Below are 7,924 nucleotides of genomic sequence, written 5' to 3' on the forward strand. Positions count from 1 at the left end.
GGATCGGATCCGCAAAACGCATACGGGCGTCTGAATGAAGCCTTACAGGGGTGTGATCAATGACTGTGGTGATCACCCCATATAGACTCCCTGATCACCCCCCTGTCATTGATTACACCCCTGTCATTGATCAACCCCCTGTAAAGCTCCATTCAGATGTCCGCATGATTTTTACGGATCCACTGATAAATGGATCGGATCCGCAAAACGCATACGGGCGTCTGAATGAAGCCTTACAGGGGCGTGATCAATGACTGTGGTGATCACCCCATATAGACTCCCTGATCACCCCCCTGTCATTGATTACACCCCTGTCATTGATCAACCCCCTGTAAAGCTCCATTCAGATGTCCGCATGATTTTTACGGATCCACTGATAAATAGATCGGATCCGCAAAACGCATACGGGCGTCTGAATGAAGCCTTACAGGGGCGTGATCAATGACTGTGGTGATCACCCCATATAGACTCCCTGATCACCCCCCTGTCATTGATTACACCCCTGTCATTGATCAACCCCCTGTAAAGCTCCATTCAGATGTCCGCATGATTTTTACGGATGCACTGATAGATGGATCGGATCCGCAAAACACATACAGGCGTCTCCCTGGAGCCTTCCAGGGGGGGTGATCACCCCATATAGACTCCCTGATCATCCCCCTGTCATTGATCACCCCCCCCTGTCATTGATCACCCCCCCCTGTCATGCTGCATTCAGATGTCCGTATGATTTTTACGGATCCACGGATACATGGATCGGATCCGCAAAACACATACGGACATCTGAATGGAGCCTTACAGGGGGGTGATCAATGACAGGGGGGTGATCACCCCATAAAGACTCTGTGATCACCCCCCTGTCATTGATCACCCCCCCTGTCATTGATCACCCCCCCTGTCATTGATCACCCCTCTGTAAGGCTCCATTCAGACATTTTTTTGGCCCAAGTTAGCGGAAATTTTTTTTTTTTTTCTTACAAAGTCTTATATTCCACTAACTTGTGTCAAAAAATAAAATCTCACATGAACTCACCATACCCCTCACGGAATCCAAATGCGTAAATTTTTTTAGACATTTATATTCCAGACTTCTTCTCACGCTTTAGGGCCCCTAGAATGCCAGGGCAGTATAAATACCCCACATGTGACCCCATTTCGGAAAGAAGACACTCCCAGGTATTCCGTGAGGGGCATATTGAGTCCATGAAAGATTGAAATTTTTGTCCCAAGTTAGCGGAAAGGGAGACTTTGTGAGAAAAAAAAAAAAAATATCAATTTCTGCTAACTTGTGCCAAAAAAAAAAAAATTTCTATGAACTCGTCATGCCCCTCATTGAATACCTTGGGGTGTCTTCTTTCCAAAATGGGGTCACATGTGGGGTATTTATACTGCCCTGGCATTCTAGGGGTCCTAAAGCGTGAGAAGAAGTCTGGGATCCAAATGTCTAAAAATGCCCTCATAAAATGAATGTGGGCCCCTTTGCGCATCTAGGCTGCAAAAAAGTGTCACACATGTGGTATCGCCGTACTCAGGAGAAGTTGGGGAATGTGTTTTGGGGTGTCATTTTACATATACCCATGCTGGGTGAGATAAATATCTTGGTCAAATGCCAACTTTGTATAAAAAAATGGGAAAAGTTGTCTTTTGCCGAGATATTTCTTTCACCCAGCATGGGTATATGTAAAAAGACACCCCAAAACACATTGCCCAACTTCTCCCGAGTACGGCGATACCACATGTGTGACACTTTTTTGCAGCCTAGGTGGGCAAAGGGGCCCACATTCCAAAGAGCACCTTTAGGATTTCACAGGTCATTTACCTACTTACCACACATTAGGGCCCCTGGAAAATGCCAGGGCAGTATAACTACCCCACAAGTGACCCCATTTTGGAAAGAAGACACCCCAAGGTATTCCGTGAGGGGCATGGCGAGTTCCTAGAATTTTTTATTTTTTGTCACAAGTTAGTGGAAAATGATGATTTTTTTTTTATTTTTTTTTCATACAAAGTCTCATATTCCACTAACTTGTGACAAAAAATAAAAACTTCCATGAACTCACTATGCCCATCAGCGAATACCTTGGGGTCTCTTCTTTCCAAAATGGGGTCACTTGTGGGGTAGTTATACTGCCCTGGCATTCTAGGGGCCCAAATGTGTGGTAAGGAGTTTGAAATCAAATTCTGTAAAAAATGACCAGTGAAATCCGAAAGGTGCTCTTTGGAATATGGGCCCCTTTGCCCACCTAGGCTGCAAAAAATTGTCACACATCTGGTATCTCCGTACTCAGGAGAAGTTGGGGAATATGTTTTGGGGTGTCATTTTACATATACCCATGCTGGGTGAGAGAAATATCTTGGCAAAAGACAACTTTTCCCATTTTTTTATACAAAGTTGGCATTTGACCAAGATATTTCTCTCACCCAGCATGGGTATATGTAAAAAGACCCACAAAACACATTCCTCAACTTCTCCTGAATACAGAGATACCAGATGTGTGACACTTTTTTGCAGCCTAGGTGGGCAAAGGGGCCCATATTCCAAAGAGCACCTTTCGGATTTCACAGGTCATTTTTTACAGAATTTGATTTCAAACTCCTTACCACACATTTGGGCCCCTAGAATGCCAGGGCAGTATAACTACCCCACAAGTGACCCCATTTTGGAAACAAGAGACCCCAAGGTATTTCGTGATGGGCATAGTGAGTTCATAGAACTTTTTATTTTTTGTCACAAGTTAGTGGAATATGAGACTTTGTAAGAAAAAAAAAAAAAAGAAAAAAAATCATCATTTTCCGCTAACTTGTGACAAAAAATAAAAAGTTCTATGAACTCACTATGCCCATCAGCGAATACCTTAGGGTGTGTACTTTCCGAAATGGGGTCATTTGTGGGGTGTTTGTACTGTCTGGCCATTGTAGAACCTCAGGAAACATGACAGGTGCTCAGAAAGTCAGAGCTGCTTCAAAAAGCGGAAATTCACATTTTTGTACCATAGTTTGTAAACGCTATAACTTTTACCCAAACCATTTTTTTTTTACCCAAACATTTTTTTTTTATCAAAGACATGTAGAACAATAAATTTAGAGCAAAATTTCTATATGGATCTCGTTTTTTTTTGCAAAATTTTACAACTGAAAGTGAAAAATGTCATTTTTTTGCAAAAAAATCGTTAAATTTCGATTAATAACAAAAAAAGTAAAAATGTCAGCAGCAATGAAATACCACCAAATGAAAGCTCTATTAGTGAGAAGAAAAGGAGGTAAAATTCATTTGGGTGGTAAGTTGCATGACCGAGCAATAAACGGTGAAAGTAGTGTAGGTCAGAAGTGTAAAAAGTGGCCTGGTCTTTCAGGGTGTTTAAGCCATGGGGGCTGAGGTGGTTAAAGGGTTTCTATCACTTCGTTTCACCTATTTAGCTTTCAGACACTAGCGATCCGCTAGTGTCTGCTTTATCTAACCATCCTAATATAAGAGCTTATTGTCCTGCCGTTTAGCTAAAAAAATAACTTATATAGATATGCAAATGAGCCTCTAGGTGCTATGGGGGCGTGATTAGCACCTAGAGGCTCCGTCTACCTTAACAAACTGCCGCCGCCCAGCGCGTCCCTCCAGCCCGCCCATCTCCTCCGGAATGCGATGCTCCTCGTATTCGGCGCATGAGCAGTGAATGTCTGACCGCTTCCCCTCTCAGACATCTCCACTGCGCCTGTTCCTTGGAGCACTATGACGTCATCGGCGCAGGCGCAGTGGAGATGTCTGAGCAGGGAAGCGATCAGACATTCACTGCTCATGCGCCGAATACGAGGAGCATCGCATTCCGGAGGAGATGGGCGGGCTGGAGGGACGCGCTGGGCGGCGGCAGTTTGTTAAGGTAGACGGAGCCTCTAGGTGCTAATCACGCCCCCATAGCACCTAGAGGCTCATTTGCATATCTATATAAGTTATTTTTTTAGCTAAACGGCAGGACAATAAGCTCTTATATTAGGATGGTTAGATAAAGCAGACACTAGCGGATCGCTAGTGTCTGAAAGCTAAATAGGTGAAATGAAGTGATAGAAACCCTTTAAGATGAAAAGAGCAGTTTCTGTTTCTACAGAGCATCTTATGAGTGTGATTCAAGTAATCTCAGTGGCAGCGGTGTCCATATATGTGAGAGGGCCTCATGGCAAGGATGAACATTGGGCTCCTTCTGGTGGTGTATAACTCTGCCACACCCCATGGATGTACATAAAGATTATAAGGTCCCATGACAAAACTTAGTATATCCGTCCCTACCCGCAGTGGTCCAACAAAATAACACCCCTTTATGGGGAGCTCTGTTAATACTGACTCAGCATGCATGCGGAGTGCCGGTATCTCCTCCCTGCAGTGTATAACACCCTGGGGATGAATCTGGCTTAGACTTAGATGCCAGGTCAGAAAGCAGCGCTCTGTGCCTCACTGAAGCCTCACCCACACTGACGTCATAAATATGGCGCTCAGTCTGAACACAATGGGGGAGATTTATCAAAATTTGTGTAAAGGAAAAATGGCTTAGTTTCCCTTAGCAACTGAAAGGAATCCATGTTCTTTATTATGTCAAAATCAATTCTGCTTTTTGCTGAAGTTTTGTTTCTATGTTAGGTACTAAGGCTTATTGCACACGACAGTATATTTTCACGGTCCGCAAAACGGGGTCCCGTTTTTCCGTGATCCGTGACCGTTTTTTCGTCCGTGGGTCTTCCTTGATTTTTGGAGGATCCACGGACATGAAAAAAAAGTCGTTTTGGTGTCCGCCTGGCCGTGCGGAGCCAAACGGATCCGTCCTGAATTACAATGCAAGTCAATGGGGACGGATCCGTTTGACGTTGACACAATATGGTGCCATTTCAAACGGATCCGTCCCCATTGACTTTCAATGTAAAGTCTGGAGTCCCTTTTATACCATCGGATCAGAGTTTTCTCCAATCCGATGGTATATTTTAACTTGAAGCGTCCCCATCACCATGGGAACGCCTCTATGTTAGAATATACTGTCGGATATGAGTTAGATCGTGAAACCTCATTTCCGACAGTATATTCTAACACAGAGGCGTTCCCATGGTGATGGGGACGCTTCTAGTTAGAATATACTACAAACTGTGTACATGACTGCCCCCTGCTGCCTGGCAGCACCCGATCTCTTACAGGGGGCCGTGATCAGCACAATTAACCCCCCAAGTGCCGCACCTGAAGGGGTTAATTGTACTATCATATCCCCCTGTAAGAGATCAGGGCTGCCAGGCAGCAGGGGGCAGACCCCCCCCCTCCCCAGTTTGAATATCATTGATGGCCAGTGCGGCCCCCCCCCCCCTTCCTCCCTCTATTGTAATAATTCGTTGGTGGCACAGTGTGCGCCCCCCCCCCTTCCTCCCTCTATTGTAATAAATCGTTGGTGGCACAGTGTGCGCCCCCCATCGGCCCCCCCTCCCTCTATAGCATTAACAACATTGGTGGCCAGTGTGCGGCCTCCCATCTCCCCCCACCCCCCCCGATCATTGGTGGCAGCGGGTTACTAGCAATAGTACAATAGTAAAAGATTCATACTTACCTGGGAGCTGCGATGTTCGTGTCCGGCCGGGAGCTCCTCCTACTGGTAAGTGACAGTTCATTTAGCAATGCGCCGCACAGACCTGAGGCTGTCACTTACCAGTAGGTGGAGCTCCCGGCCGGACACGAACATCGCAGCAGCAGGTAAGTATGAATCTTCTACTATTGTACTATTGCTAAGTAACCATGGCAACCAGGACTGTAGTAGCGTCCTGGTTGCCATGGTTACCGATCGGAGCCCCAGCGATTAAACTGGGACTCCGATCGGAACTCCGCTGCCACCAATGATGGGGGAAGGGGGGGGAGATGGGAGGCCGCACACTGGCCACCAATGTTGTTAATGCTATAGAGGGAGGGGGGGCCGATGGGGGGCGCACACTGTGCCACCAACGAATTATTACAATAGAGGGAGGGAGGGGGGGGGGCGCACACTGTGCCACCAACGAATTATTACAATAGAGGGAGGGAGGGGGGGGGGCGCACACTGTGCCACCAACGAATTATTACAATAGGGGGGGGGGGGGCGCACTGGCCATCAATGATATTCAAACTGGGGAGGGGGATGGGGGTCTGCCCCCTGCTGCCTGGCAGCCCTGATCTCTTACAGGGGGATATGATAGTACAATTAACCCTTTCAGGTGCCGCACCTGAAGGGGTTAATTGTGCTGATCACGGCCCCCTGTAAGAGATCGGGTGCTGCCAGGCAGCAGGGGGCAGTCTTGTACACAGTTTGTAGTGTATTCTAACTAGAAGCGTCCCCATCACCATGGGAACGCTTCTGTGTTAGAATATACTGTCGGTTCTCAGCTTTGAAAAAGCTTTATGCAGACGGATCTTCGGATCCGTCTGTATAAAAACTAACCTACGGCCACGGATCACGGACACGGATGCCAATCTTGTGTGCATCCGTGTTCTTTCACGGACCCATTGACTTGAATGGGTCCATGAACCGTTGGCCGTGAAAAAAATAGGACAGGTCATATTTTTTTCACGGCCAGGAAACACGGATCTCGGATGCGGCTGCAAAACGGTGCATTTTCCGTTTTTTCCACGGACCCATTGAAAGTCATGGGGTCCGCGAAAAAAAACGGAAAACGGCACAACGGCCACGGGTGCACACAACGGTCGTGTGAAAGAGGCCTAACTCTGATTGCTGTGAAACTAATATACTGTAAGGTTTCTATTCTCTGTAACCCTGAATCTTATCTCTTTGGCACTACTCCCGGACAATATTCCTAATATGGAAGTTCCGTTTTTGTTTCTATTTCTCTGACTGTAGAATGATACGTGTTAATATGATAGGTTAAATACATAACATACGATGATATGCTAATAAAGAGGGTAAAGCCCCCTCTATATAACCTGTGTGCATTAAAAATAAACCTCAGAGTGTTCATTCAGTACATCACTGTTGTGTCTTTCGTTACCTACTGAGTGAAGCGCTCTCCTGACGTCAGAAAGGGACTCAAACCAAGCCGATACTAGAAGTTTGGTGCCAGGGGTACCAAGTGGGACTCTGAGATTCCTATCAGCAACCAATCACCTTTTTTTAAAAGAGCTCTGAAAAATGAAAATGGAACTGGAATCTGACTGGTTGCTATGGACAAATAAGCCACTTTTCGTTTAAACTAGTTTTGATAAATCTCCCCCAATATTTTTTATGTTTTTACACCAGACAACTGATTTATAATTATCCTCCTTTCCCTTCACATCGTAGATGATGAAACTGACCACCAGCTGCTACCACTAGAGCAGGCATGCTCAACCTGCGGCCCTCCAGCTGTTGTAAAACTACAACTCCCACAATGCCCTGCTGTAGGCTGATAGCTGTAGGCTGTTCGGGCATGCTGGGAGTTGTAGTTTTGCAACAGCTGGAGGGCCGCAGGTTGAGCATGACTGCACTAGAGGGAGCTCAGAGCATAGGAATTAATACAGCTACCATCAAACTCAGTCTCTATGCACTGACCTACCCAAGAGGCATTTGTAGATTGTAAGCTCTTTGCCCCCCACACACCCTCTGTATCAGTCTGTTAATAGTTTCTTGTCTATCGTATTAGTATACTTATTACGTATGTGTAACCCCCTCTTGATATAAAGCACCATGGAATTAATGGCACTTTCAAATAAATAATAATAATCTGCAGAGAAGCAGGAGTTCATCCCCATGCCCTCTCTCATTATCTGTCCATAATGCCACGCCGAGTGGCAAAGATTTGATAAATTTATTAAGAGGCCTGAGCCCGTTAACAAGTTGTTCGCATCTTACTTTAACAGATGTGTATGCTTGTCTTAGTAACACCACCACCACCCCTCCTCTCAAAAAAATTAAAAAAGTCCCACATTTTGTATCAAGAG

The sequence above is a fragment of the Bufo bufo genome, chromosome 6 (assembly GCF_905171765.1).
Source record: "Bufo bufo chromosome 6, aBufBuf1.1, whole genome shotgun sequence".
In the NCBI taxonomy this organism is placed as follows: domain Eukaryota; kingdom Metazoa; phylum Chordata; class Amphibia; order Anura; family Bufonidae; genus Bufo; species Bufo bufo.